Genomic DNA, 13590 nt, shown 5'->3' with positions numbered 1-13590 from the left:
ACTGGGACAATTATTATTTTTGGTAACCAGAGTGACCCCTTTTAGGGGAGCTGGTTTTTACCTCACATTAAAAACGGCCTTGTGCCTAATTTGCTCAGTGGGGGAGCAAATAAATACGATCTGTTCCGGCAGATACTGCACTTAAGATAATTTGTACCAGACAATGGAGGGGAAACCCTCTATACTGGGATAATTATTATTTTTGGTAACCAGAGTGCCCCCTTTTTGCCTACTTTTAGGGGAGCTGGTTTTTACCTCACATTAAAAACGGCCTTGTGCCTAATTTGCTCAGTGGGGGAGCAAATAAATACCATCTGTTCCGGCAGATACTGCAAGCAAAGACCATATGTGGGGGCGACCCCACATATAAGACCTTGGTCAATGTAGGGGCAACCCTTCATATCAATTGTCACTATTCAGCTCCCCTACTCCCTGGGGAGTTGGTCCCCATTTCCCCTTCACTCCTCACTTTAAAAATCGGCCTTGTGCCTAATTTGCTCAGTGAGGGGAGCAAATAAATACCTCAAAGTGTAGTATCTGCCGAAACAGATACTGCTAGCAAAGACATTATGTGGGGCAGCCTCACATATAAGACCTTGGTAAAATGTAGGGGAAACCCTCCATACCATTATCATTATCCAGCTCCCCTACCCTCCAGGGAGTTGGTCCCCATTTCCCCTTCACTCCTCACATTAAAAATTGGCCTTGTGCCTATTTTGCTCGGTGGGAGAGCAAATAAATACCAACCCCACATATAAGACCTTGGTCGATATACCAATTGTCACTATCCAGCTCCCCTACTCCCCGGGGAGTTGGTCCCCATTTCCCCTTCTCTCCTCACATTAAAAATCGGCCTTATTGTTAATTTTCTCGGTGGGGGAGCAAATAAATACTCTTTTCTTGGCCTTTTGACCAAGATCAAAGTGTAGTATCTGTTCTTACTACATGCACCCCCAAACCGCTTCGGCGGCACGGGGGTGCAAAGATCAAAGTGTAGTATCTGTTCCGGCAGATGCTGCACTTAAGATAATTTGTACCAGTCAATGGAGGGGAAACCCTCTATACTGGGACAATTATAATTTTTGGTAACCAGAGTGACCCCTTTTAGGGGAGCTGGTTTTTACCTCACATTAAAAACGGCCTTGTGCCTAATTTGCTCAGTGGGGGAGCAAATAAACACCATCTGTTCCGGCAGATGCTGCACTTAAGATAATTTGTACCAGTCAATGGAGGGGAAACCCTCTATACTGGGACAATTATTATTTTTGGTAACCAGAGTGCCCCCTTTCTTTTAGGGGAGCTGGTTTTTACCTCACATTAAAAACGGCCTTGTGCCTAATTTGCTCAGTGGGGGAGCAAATAAACACCATCTGTTCCGGCAGATACTGCAAGCTATGACTAGCTATGACTAGCAAAGACCAGATGTGGGGGCAACCCCACATGCCTGACCTTTAACCAGCTCCCATTTCCCACCTCTCGGGAGCTGGTCCCCTTTTTCCCTTCCCCCTCCCTTCACTCCTCACATTAAAAATTGGCCTTGTGCCTAATTTGCTCGGTGGGGGAGCAAATAAATACCATCTGTTCTTGCTACATGCTGTACTTATTGTGATATAAAGTGGGGGATCACATTTCTGTATTTATTTAATGTAAAATGATCACCCACTTTACAACCAGTCAGTCTCAAAGCCATTCAAGTCATTATCCAGATCATTCAAGTTGTTTTTGAAGGATTCCAGTTATTTTTTAAGTATTCAAGTCATTCTTAAGGTCATTTAATTCATCCTTTATTTCATTAAAGTCATTCTAAGTCATTTAATTTTTTTTTATTTAAGTCATTTTGCGGTCATTTAGTTTGTCTTTAAAAAATTCATGTCAATCCTACATTCACGCATTCATTCATTACACGGGAGCACGTGACTAATGGCTATCAACCTTGTTAAATATGTGGTAAAATTTAATCGCATTCATAAATGCGTTAACCAATTTAATTTTCTTTTCAGAATGTCCAATGTTTTTTTTCATTTTAGATTTATTTCTAGTTCGTACGGAATTGGAATTAAACTGTCAAACATGTACCTTCAACGTCACATACAAAAGAAGTGCAGAGTAGCCTAGTAAGCACAATTAATTTGTTCAGTTTGTGAGATGTAGGCAGAGGTACAGTGTTTATTTTTCTAGTCAACAAAACAAGGCTAAATAAAATGTTGCTTTAGTGAGTTCCTGATACTTGTACATCTGCGCTTGGCTAATAGATAAAAGTAAAAGAAATGAAATCCAGGTGATAGGAAGAGATTATCTACGTTTGCAAAGCGGAGAATTTATTTGAGTCACCAGCTCTAAAATGATTGTCGACCAGGAATTTGGGGGCCTTTCTTCTCCAGATTTTATACCAAATTTTTATCCTCCTTGATTGGTTGCCTTGAGAAGTCTTGCAAGTCTATTACATCAAGAGGCGTAACAACGAGCCTGGCTTCTACAGCAGGTATTTCTGTCATCTCCTTCGCATGGATGAAAAATAAGTATATGACCTGAATAAAGTTTTGCTTTGTTCTAAATAAATAATCACAGAATGTAAGTTAGTTTCTTCTTCTTTCCTTTCACTTATTTAAATGTCGCTAAGTTCTTTCATTTACGAATTTCATATGACTACCCTCCTGACTAACGTGCTGCGAACCTCGCTCTACTCTTCATAACGGACTAAATCCTTGTTCAAACTGGCCGACCGAAAGATGTTCATGAATATGCCGCGACACACAAACGCTTGTGCCAAACCAATAAAAAGAAAGAAAAAAAGAAAACTATGGAATAATATTGAGGTATATAAAAAGAAAAGAAAAAAAACAAAGAAAATAGAAATGGATAAAGGAAAAAGAAAAAATCGACTTTTTCTTATTTTCCTTTTCCTTTTCTTTTTTCAATTTATTTTCATTCCTTTTCATATATCTTTATTTTATTCCTCGTTTACTTTTGATTTTTCCTTCTCCACGTATTTAAATGGCACTGATTTAGATTTTTTTGAGGATTCCACAAGACTGCTCTCCTGATTTATATGTGCCAAGAATTTGTTTCAAATTTTTATAAGAGACTCTACTTTTTTACAATTAACATCGCCTAAAGAGGTATCTAGTGTCTTTAAATATTATCTTAACATACTAATGGTTGTGCAGTGTCAGGTAAATGCTTATGTAAAACACTAAAAAGTATATATATTTATATATATATATATATATATATATATATATAAGTGAAAATTTATGTGTGTGTCTGTGTGTCTGTGTACATTTCCCTACCAAATATCTCTGTATATGTTCGGTCCAGAGACTCGAGATTTGACATCAGTGAATAATAAGGAAACATTTTATTTTATCCATAAAAAAAACCTTACCTGAATTCCTGCCTTGTCTATAAGCAGCATGCTTTTCGATATTGCGTTTAGATATATCTGTCAACTGGTTTTCAAAATTCTTTAGTCTATTATTTATCTTAAAGTAAACACTGGATATCTACTTATCTAAATATGTATATTATTTACCGTTGTATAAATTTAAGACACCCGCCAAATACATGTGTCCCTGTGTATATATATATATATATGTATATATATATATGTACATATATATGTATGTGTGTGTGTGTGTGTGCGTGAATTTAATATATTACGGAAATTCCTGAGGAGGTCAAGTGCTATTGTAATGTACAAAATCTAAGTTTAAAGTAATAACGCTCTATTTTTAATTGGATTGCTTGTTACCATTATTTAATTATTACCATTAACGGAACACCGATGTAATGTAAGTTTGCAAACTAATCTTCGTCCATCCATGAAGGGAGAAAAATACTTCGTTATTATTGGTTAACTTTACAGAGAGGAATGAATTCACATGACATGATAGCGTTGAACTGTTTTTCTTAATTGGTACTTCAGTTATTAAAGCATTACTTCAATAATAATTACTGTCACTGTTTCTCTGTTGATTAATATTGCCTGATAATAACAGTCTCTTTTGCTTTCACTTGCTTAGGACGACGTTGATATAGCATACTATTTTAAGAAGGCATAAGGGATAAGAAAAAACTCAGAAGATATTTCTGATTATGATTTGGTATTTGATATTCAAATTTATCAAACAGTTGACTTGTTGTATAGCAAAACTCACCCGGAAGGAATACATTTATTCTACACAGAAACGCACATGGCCGCAAGAAACAGCAGGATCGATTGTTAATAATTAAATAAGTGTTTAATTACTCGGAAAACTCTGGCCGGAAGAAACAGACTCGTTAGATTGGTGAAAATATAATACTTGTTTATTAAGCCGAAACCAGCTGCAAACGTTATCGTTATCTTTAGGTCAGCAGCAAATGGGTACTCCTCGTCGCTAAATTAGCTCTAGTGGCGTTGCTTAATTAACAGCGAAGGCAAAATCACAATTATCGGTTGTAATAGATGCTGTGAGTCACAAATGCGGGAGACACGTCACAGCTCGAATGTCTTACAAATGATCTCGAAATCCACAGAACAATTGCATGATCGCGACTATCTTCGCAAAAGATGGGCGAACATATATATATATATATATATATATATATATATATATATATATATATATATATATATATACTATAAAATCCAGATTAGCATCATCGTCGACTACCAATCGGATTGTCAAATTAATGTGCGTGGCCACCTTTATCAATAACCTACTCTCGTTTATCCCTACCAAAAATAAAATATAGCATTATGTTTTTCTACGTCAGTGTTTGTCGCAATTCATGTAATCACAGCAAAATTACAATTAAATTATTTAATAATCATAAACTCTTATTTACCTATTGATGCTTTTCAGGACGATTTTTTGGGAAATTATCACTTAAGCGAACACAATGTTATAGAATATCGTTGAATATTATTTTCATGAAATTTACAAACACTAAAAAGATCGAGATATAAGACAGAAATGTTGATTAAGAAACGACGTTATACAGCAAAATATAAACAGAATTTGATACTACTCCTACTGTCAGTGTCTTCTAGTTATATTAAAATGGTAGATAGAAAGACAGTAAAATTGGGAGATAAAGAGAGTAATGCAGTATGGGTGTGTTATTTAATTTTTATCTTTTATTGTAAGATCACAATAATCAAATAAATTAGCATTTATCCTAAATGTTTAATTCAACTTCATCAGATAAAACATTTATTACTGAAGAGTCTAATAAAATTAATATAATACGTTTATTATAAACAAACCACAACATATTTGGTATTATGTATAAAGACAATAAAATCACGATAAAGGGAGTTAACTCCTTTTAATTTTTAGGTAAAGTTATTTTCTCCCTTTTATCTCTGCAATGTACGTTATCGTGTGAAGACATGAAAACAGATTAAGGCAGAGGTTGGCTGTTGCCAACAAAATAAATTTTAACTCCGGAAAATGAAAATGAAGATATTTTTGTCCGTCATAATTTTGACACAAATTCGAATAATGACGTCTGATAGATGTAATTGTATTGCCTCCTTGTAAATAAAATTTCTACTGTGCGTATACTAATTATTTCTAGTATACCCTGTCATTCAGGTTTTACGTAAATACCGTCATGCAATATCTTCAGTAAGGCTCATTTGTAACATAAGGATTTGAAATCATTTTAGATTAACATTAATAAGCTGTATTATTTCGATTTGCATTGCTGCTGTTATATTAGATTAAAAAAACATATGGCATAACGGATATAAGTGCTAAGTATAATAAATTCTAATATATCGCTTTCTGGAGTTTTATCGTTTTATTCTCAATGCAGACGATACGAGAAAAACAGTGACAAATTACTTAAGACTTGTCATGACTTACTGAAGGTAGCTATCTTTGTGGATAAAATTAAAGTTATTGTTCGAAATTCCGTAGACATTGCCGACTTCGACCTGATGACACACCTGAAGAAAGCCGTATGTTACATCCACCGAACCGTCCTGAAAACAGTATTCAATATGAAAATAGCAGTCAAAATAAATTAATATATATTTATTATTTATTGTCTATTTTATGAATAGGTTTTCTTTGATATCCCCAGTTCGTCTAATGCTTCTATCTTTCTACAGGTTATAATTTAAAGGCAACGCATATGCTCAAACCACATATTACTTTTCCATGAGGAATCGAATCGTTTAAATCGTTTAAATAAGTAGTTCGTAATTTGAATGTAAAATATAACACAGAAACCAAAAAAAGTGTATTGTGATATTTAGATTTTGCACTCACCAATGAGAGATTAAACGAAATCTTATGGAAGTTTTAAACATCGTACGGTTATTAATCATTCATTTTCTAATTTACAAATAAAATATATTTGCTTTTTATGAAATTTTATCGGAAAAGCCACCTAAACGTAATGTAAATCATGATGTAGTTTGCTTGAAGAAAGAGCAGCGCAGTGCTGTAATTTACTGATTCACATAAAGATGTAAGAAGTAAACAGCAGAAAAAAATCACTAATATTTGGAAAATAGGTATCACATTATGTGATTTACATATTATATATATATATACACATATATATATATATATATATATATATATATATATATAACCCAGTGTGTTTATGGTATTATAAAGGTAAATTTTCGGTCATATCATAGAAACATTTGGAAATTGAAATATTTCATAATTGCATTGAATTTAATCCATTGTAATATAATGATTTATAGTTTAAAATATAAAAAAAATGCTGTGTATTCGAAATTAAAAGGGAGGGTACACATGCGCTCGTATTAAGTTTTTTCTATCATATCATTGAAGAATGAAACAGCATATATATGGAATAGATACGCATATACGTGCGTTTGAATGTGTGTATATTGGCAAGCAAGTTGTGTTTTGTACAAAATTCTAAGCTTTTGTCTACCTCCTTTTGACCGGATTTGGGCCGAATGCCATCTTACAGTCAGGACTTTTAGAAAGACCCTTTACCAAAGCCAAATTCAAATTTGGCAAACGAATTTCCTTGTCCGTTTCCCATTTTTTCGATTCCCTCCTGAATCATGTAAATTTCCGACGAGAAATAAATTCACTTTATCTCCGAATTTATCCGTAATCAATGCAAAAACTTAGCAACAAACGATATTTTCGAAACGGTATCTCCGAACTGGCAGAAGAAACTTTCCCCTAAGACAAAAGGATATTGGGAAGAAGAAATAATTGGAACTGTATAAGTACATTTCAGTTAATGACTTATGTATTCAGCTGTGCTGTCTGACCCAAGACGTAAGGGTCTTGTGCCAATATCCGCCTCCGAAAAGACATTAATAAATTACAAAAATAAATTAATTAGTTTTGCTTTTATTTGATACCACTTGTTATGATCGGCATTGTACGCATTTTGTCGCACTATTTTGGATCGACGGTGAGGGTTCAATATTGTCCGATCTCTCGTGTACAATCGCATGCGGTGAAGAGAGTATGGAGAGATAATGTGCAATACTATGCACAAAAATAATGTAGAAAATAAGTATTTTTTCATTATTCAGACTATTATACTTATCTTAATTCTTTTTTTTCAAATAGTATCGAGCGAAGAAACCAACGAAGTTTAAAATGATTTTTTTTAACTTAGAAATCCTTATCTTAAAGAACATGTGAGATCGTAACCTCCAGTCACGTTATATCGATATTTAATAACGTTTATACTTTTATAAATGTTGATGTTTATTTTAATATCGTTGGGGTTGATGGTGGCACTGTGATTATGTTCATTGCAAATGGAGACTGAGATGGCTTTGTTTCAGGGATTCAAATCCCATGGGAAGCGAAAATCGTAACTTCCTCAACTGATAATTCCGCAAGGATGAAACACTAATGTCTGTGAGTATTAAGAATATTTGCTGAACTGACATATAAGCCTATACTTCTTTTCTAAGAAAAATAACTAAATGTAATTCTTTTTACAAGGATAGGGAAGTAATGATGATAATTAATTCAATGTTGCTCATTAGTTCTTAGTTCCCTACTAATGTGTGAAAAATTCAACTTCCCAAAATAGGCAATCTAGGTCAGTAATTTCACGTTTCTAAAATGATTCTTATTATATAAGTAGATTAGACAGCGTAAACTAAAGAAAAAAGAAAAAAACCTTTTTAGCGATTATGTTGCTATTTTTTTATTTAAATTAACAACTGCTTTTTGTGGCCTGGCGAACACGCTGGTAATAAATTTCTATTCTCTAGTTTTTCATTTTTATATAATGTGTTTTACGAAATAAAAAAAAAACGTATGTATACTCTAAAATGGGAATGAATTATATATATATATATATATATATATATATGTATATATATATATATATGCATCAAAAATTTATAATTAAAGTCCCATATTCTGCTTCATTTTATAATAGAGCAACATAGATGATTAACTGGTAATCAAAAACATATATCCTATGCTGTGTGAGTTATAATTTAAATGAAAAATACACTTTGTAGTTAACTATTAGACTATATTGTCATCAGTGTGAGTTACATTTTGCATAAAAATGATGAGAATAAGTCTCAGTCGGAATGGCAATATAAATAAAATTTACAGTGCCTCTGCGAGCTTAGTGTAAATGTGATCTTTTTAATATACGGAGTTTAATATAAAACTTTATTGGTCTTCAAGTAATAGTGGAAATGAAATACACTGTTGTAACGACAATTTCGTGGTATTTTGGAGTAACGCAATAATTGGATGGATAATCGTCTTTGCTGTTTATCGAATTAGGATAAATGTGGATTAGCGAAAAATTATGTTATTGAAAATAAAACATCAGTATATCAATATTGAGTTTTGTAAGAACACGAGTGAAATTTCCGCAGTTAAAAGGCTATTCAGAATAAAATATGAATTGTTTAGAATATAAGCTATCGCGTTTAAATTCAGAATTATTATAAACTGAATTTTATTTATTTGATAAACCAAATAAATATTCAGATTAATATTTCACAGAGAGAAATAATTAAATCAGTTTATTCTGGTACTGGTTATATATATATATATATATATATATATATATATATATATATATATATATAGAGAGAGAGAGAGAGAGAGAGAGAGAGATGCAATATATATATATATATATATATATTTATATACAGAATATTTTCATATATAATAATTAAATAACACTTATTCTTTGATACTGACGGACACTAGTGATTCATGTGTATTCAATCATCAGTATACGATGAAAATTCCGGGCGGTCGAGAGATTCTATCCCAGCCACAAAGCACCCTTTGACTCAATTTTCTAAGTCCCTACCTCTAGGCCACCAAACTACTGTCATGAAGATGAAAGGAATTAAAAACAAACAGACGCTCAACTCGTCGTCGGACATTACAAAATCCATTTTGTTTGAACGGCACGAAGTCGTTAACATTGCATAAACGCTAGTTGACTTTCTCTACGTTTATACCTCCAAGACAGAGTCCATCCTAAAGTATTCTTAAGGGGGGGGGCTTTAGTGACGAATTTAAAAACGAAATCTCTCTCTCTCTCTCATATATATATATATATATATATATATATATATATATATATACTCGTGCTGGTCAGAAAAAGAGAACATCATGTTGTTTTGGAGCTAAATTCTTATTGAGGACGATCTGTGAGATGTAATTGGTGATAAAAATATGCCAATCATGCTAAACAAACTGAAATAATTGTTTTACGACAGATGTTTTTTTTTCATATGAATTGCAATATCAGTTTTTGAATATTTCGTGTTTCATAATAACAGAACAAGGCAGGTAAGTAAACAAACTAGTTTTTCTATTAATATAAATGGAAATAAAATTAATCAATATTTAGTAGCAGTACCTTTTGCCTTGATAACAGCATCAATTATCCGGGGCATGGGATCAACAAGCTTCTGGTTAGACACTGAATCCCATGTGTTCTGGATTGCAATCTTCATGGCTGCAAGGGTAGTAGATTTTCTTTGCGGAGCTTCCTCTTCATCTGGTCCCACAATAACGTTCAAATCTGGCGAGTTCGCCGGGCATTCAAGATCAGGAATTGATCGTTCTCGGAGCCAGGAAGATGTGTCTTGGCAAGGTGTGCCGGTGTCAAATCATGCTGCAAAATGATGCCTGTAGCCCCCCTGTCAAACTGGTTATCCAACACTGGCAATAAATTAGCTTCCAGGATATCTTGGTACACTTTGGAATTTACAGTTCCATTGATGAAGCATAAAGTACCAACACCTTTAGCACCCATGCAGCCCCAAACCATGCAAGAATACGACAACCTCACAGACGTCTTAACGCATTCTTGGTTATATCGTTCCGTGGTCCTTCGCAAAACACGTGGCAATTGGTCGCCGCAGGAGATACAAAATCGAGACTCATCTGAAAAGATCAAACGCTTCCATTCTTCTGCAGTCCAGATTTGATGACCAGTTGCCCCTCGCAGCCTCTTCAACATCTGCTTCTTGTAAAGGAGCGGTTTGGTGGCAGCTATACGATTTCGGTATCCCAGTTGCCGGAACCTTCGGTAGGTAGTGTTCTCGAAACGTCGGTACCAGAAGCCTGTTTCCACGCTTCAGTGATGTGACTTGTCGATTGGAATCGACTTTTCTTTGCCGGCTTGTCCAGTGCCCGGTCTTGTCTTTCGGTTGTGTTTTTCTTTCGTCCGTATTTATTGCGATTACTGTTAGAAACACCCTCAGCACCTTTTTGGAGCACTTTGGTCACCACCGATGTTGAACATCCGACCTTGATTGCGATTTCCATGTGCGTCTTTCCTTCTGCCCGCAAATCAAAGATACGCTGCTTCTCAGGCAAAGATATGTCTTTAGGGCGACTCATACTTATACAGTATTATTAAATTTCTTTCAAAATCTTTTTAAACAATATATGCAAAATGTTTGGAGTTTAAGATTACTCAACGACAAAATGTTCTATTAAATTGAAACATTGACTTTTCTAATGTGACAATAAAGTACTCATTGTCTGCCATACGCACCTCCTCAAATGATTAAACATAGTTACAATTGTTATTTCAATATAAGATACCTCGCCTGTACAATTTACAAGCTGAAAATTATCTCATACGGAATGAATTTACATATGTTCTATTATTTTGACCAGCACGAGCATATATATATATATATATATATATATATATATATATATATATATATATATATATATATATATATATATATAGGTGTATATATAGGTGTATATATGTATATATATATGTGTATATATGTATATATATGTGTATATATGTATATATATGTATATATATGTATATATATATTTATTTTATATATATATATATTTTTTTATATATATGTATATATATATATATTTTATAGATATATATTTTATATATATATATATATTATATATATATATATATATAGTGCGTCTGTGTTTTATCAATTTGTAGATCACTTAAGAAACAAGTGTACTGCTTACTATATAATCCAGAGAGTACACTCCCGTATTAAACATGTTTGTTTCATTGGAAGTGATTATTTAGTAATAGGCTTGATATTCCACTCATTCATCCATTATCCTTATGAATTCATTGAATAAATACATACGTTTTGTGTGTGTGCGCGCGTGTGTGTGTGTGTGCGTGCGCGAACATGCGTCTTTTATTTCTAACTCTCAACCTCTACCTGCATTTGCGTGATTATACTGCTAAGTTTCTCTTTCTTTACTCGGCTTTTTTTTTCTTATCTTGACCTTTGATTTTTTTCTGTGGAAAAAATAAAATATCGATTAAAACGATTTATTGAATGTGAAAAGGCATACAATTGCTCGAATTAACATTTACAATTATGGAAGACCTTTAAAATAATAATTACATCTAAAATCTCTCTCACGCACACACACACACAAACATACACTATATATATATATATATATATATATATATATATATATATATATATATATATATATAGACTAGTGTTTCCCGGCAAATGTATATTTAATCAAGAAATTATTCCGAGACGCAACATTTACTGAATGAGTGATATTATAATTTCACAAAGAAGTAGAACAAAAATATTAGAAATATTATAATGAAGCAAAGAACAGGTATAGTTAAGACTTTTAGTCTTGACCAATCAAATTCCAAAAAGCATTGGGCGTACCGGGATTGAGCATACGTTTTTTTTTTGTGGATGTCATCGTTTCGTTGTGCTGTACATCGCCAACTGAGAATTTTATGAACAATATTTCTGGCTTTGATAAGTAGTGATTATTTTTGTAAATTGTTTTTGACTCCTAATGGGGGTAAATATTTATTTTATTGAAAAATAAAAAAAAATTACAATAAAAATGTGGCACAAGACCAAAAGAAAAGTGGAGGTTAATATTGACCTAACTAAGATAACGTTAACTTAACTAGACTATTTCACCAAAATACCAGAATCACTCTGTGGGCGTCCTAATTAAAACCCGAAAATACGAATATATGCATGATGTGGGGGGGGAGGATAAAAATCTTATTTACAAAAACGAATGAAAGAAATTTACAGTGAAAAAATGTTAGTAAAAAGAAACCTCCACTAATAATTGTGACAGGTAGAAAGTTTTGTCAGTCGAAAAGATATAGGTCCCCCGAAAACTGACTTTATTGAATAAACACCAAAAATGGGCCTACATCACTGACAAAACAGCCTATCCGTCACCTAATGGGACCAGAAGTGGGGATTATCGAACCAAAAGAGGGGAGAAAAAACGGGGGCGATGGGACAGGGGCAAACTAAAAAGGGATTTGGGCGATAAAAACATGCATACTCTAGCTAACTAGTTTGTTAGTTGTTAGTTTTTGTTTTACGGCATGTCAACCCTTTTCGGGTTATTTAATGCCGAATCCAAAGATTTTCAAGAACATTTTTTTAACAGAATACATTTGTTGTTTTCAAGTCGGTTTCTATTTACCCCATAGTTGAGACCCTAACAGGTACTACCACTCCGGGTCAGAGTGGACCTGGGAGCAATGGTAATTTAAGGGTGGCTCCACACTCCCCAGCCCGAAAGCGGGGGCCTCACCACTGGATATAGTTAAAGGTCATATCCAGGGGCCAGCCTATTCTAAGTGGTCCTATGCATGTCTATGTTTGATCAGGTCACCCAAAATTCTGAAAATCCTAAGCAAACTCAAAAAAGAACTCAAGATCAGCTCCATTCAATCTACACACTCGCGAAACTTTCACCCACCTCTCGTTGAAATTTACCCGAGCGAGTTTCACCTTTCCAGCTTAATTCGCATTTTCAGTCGATATTTGAAAATGAGAACAAGCTGAGGAGCAGTGAAGGTCTCACCTCCGTAAACCTCCTTCTGTCGCGTCGTCCAAATCACGCCTCCCACAACTGCTAGCAAACACAGAAAAACGTAGCGCTCTTCTTTCTTCATGGTCGGTGCCCAGTTGCAGCACGAGGAAACCGAATCCAGCAGAAAAACTGCCCGCTCAGCATGCGAACCGTGAAGCCTTCAACTAACTCACACAGCGGTCGAACGATGGCGCAGTGGAAGGAAGCATGATCGAGGTCTTCCTCCCAATCTCCGCATCGGTCACAATTAGGTGTC

The 13590-nt window shown here is 34.1% G+C and overlaps 1 pseudogene; it reads left to right on the top strand.

Annotated features, from left to right (window-relative positions):
* The first annotated feature begins 892 nt into the window (after window positions 1–892).
* On the top strand, window positions 893–1104 carry LOC145248462 (U2 spliceosomal RNA; annotated as a pseudogene).
* The last annotated feature ends 12486 nt before the right edge of the window (window positions 1105–13590 follow it).

The sequence above is a fragment of the Euprymna scolopes genome, chromosome 26 (assembly GCF_053919585.1).
Source record: "Euprymna scolopes isolate OS-2025 chromosome 26, ASM5391958v1, whole genome shotgun sequence".
Lineage (NCBI taxonomy): Eukaryota > Metazoa > Mollusca > Cephalopoda > Sepiida > Sepiolidae > Euprymna > Euprymna scolopes.
Note: the sequence above shows the minus strand (reverse complement) of the source record. Positions and strands in the feature narration are given on the sequence as shown.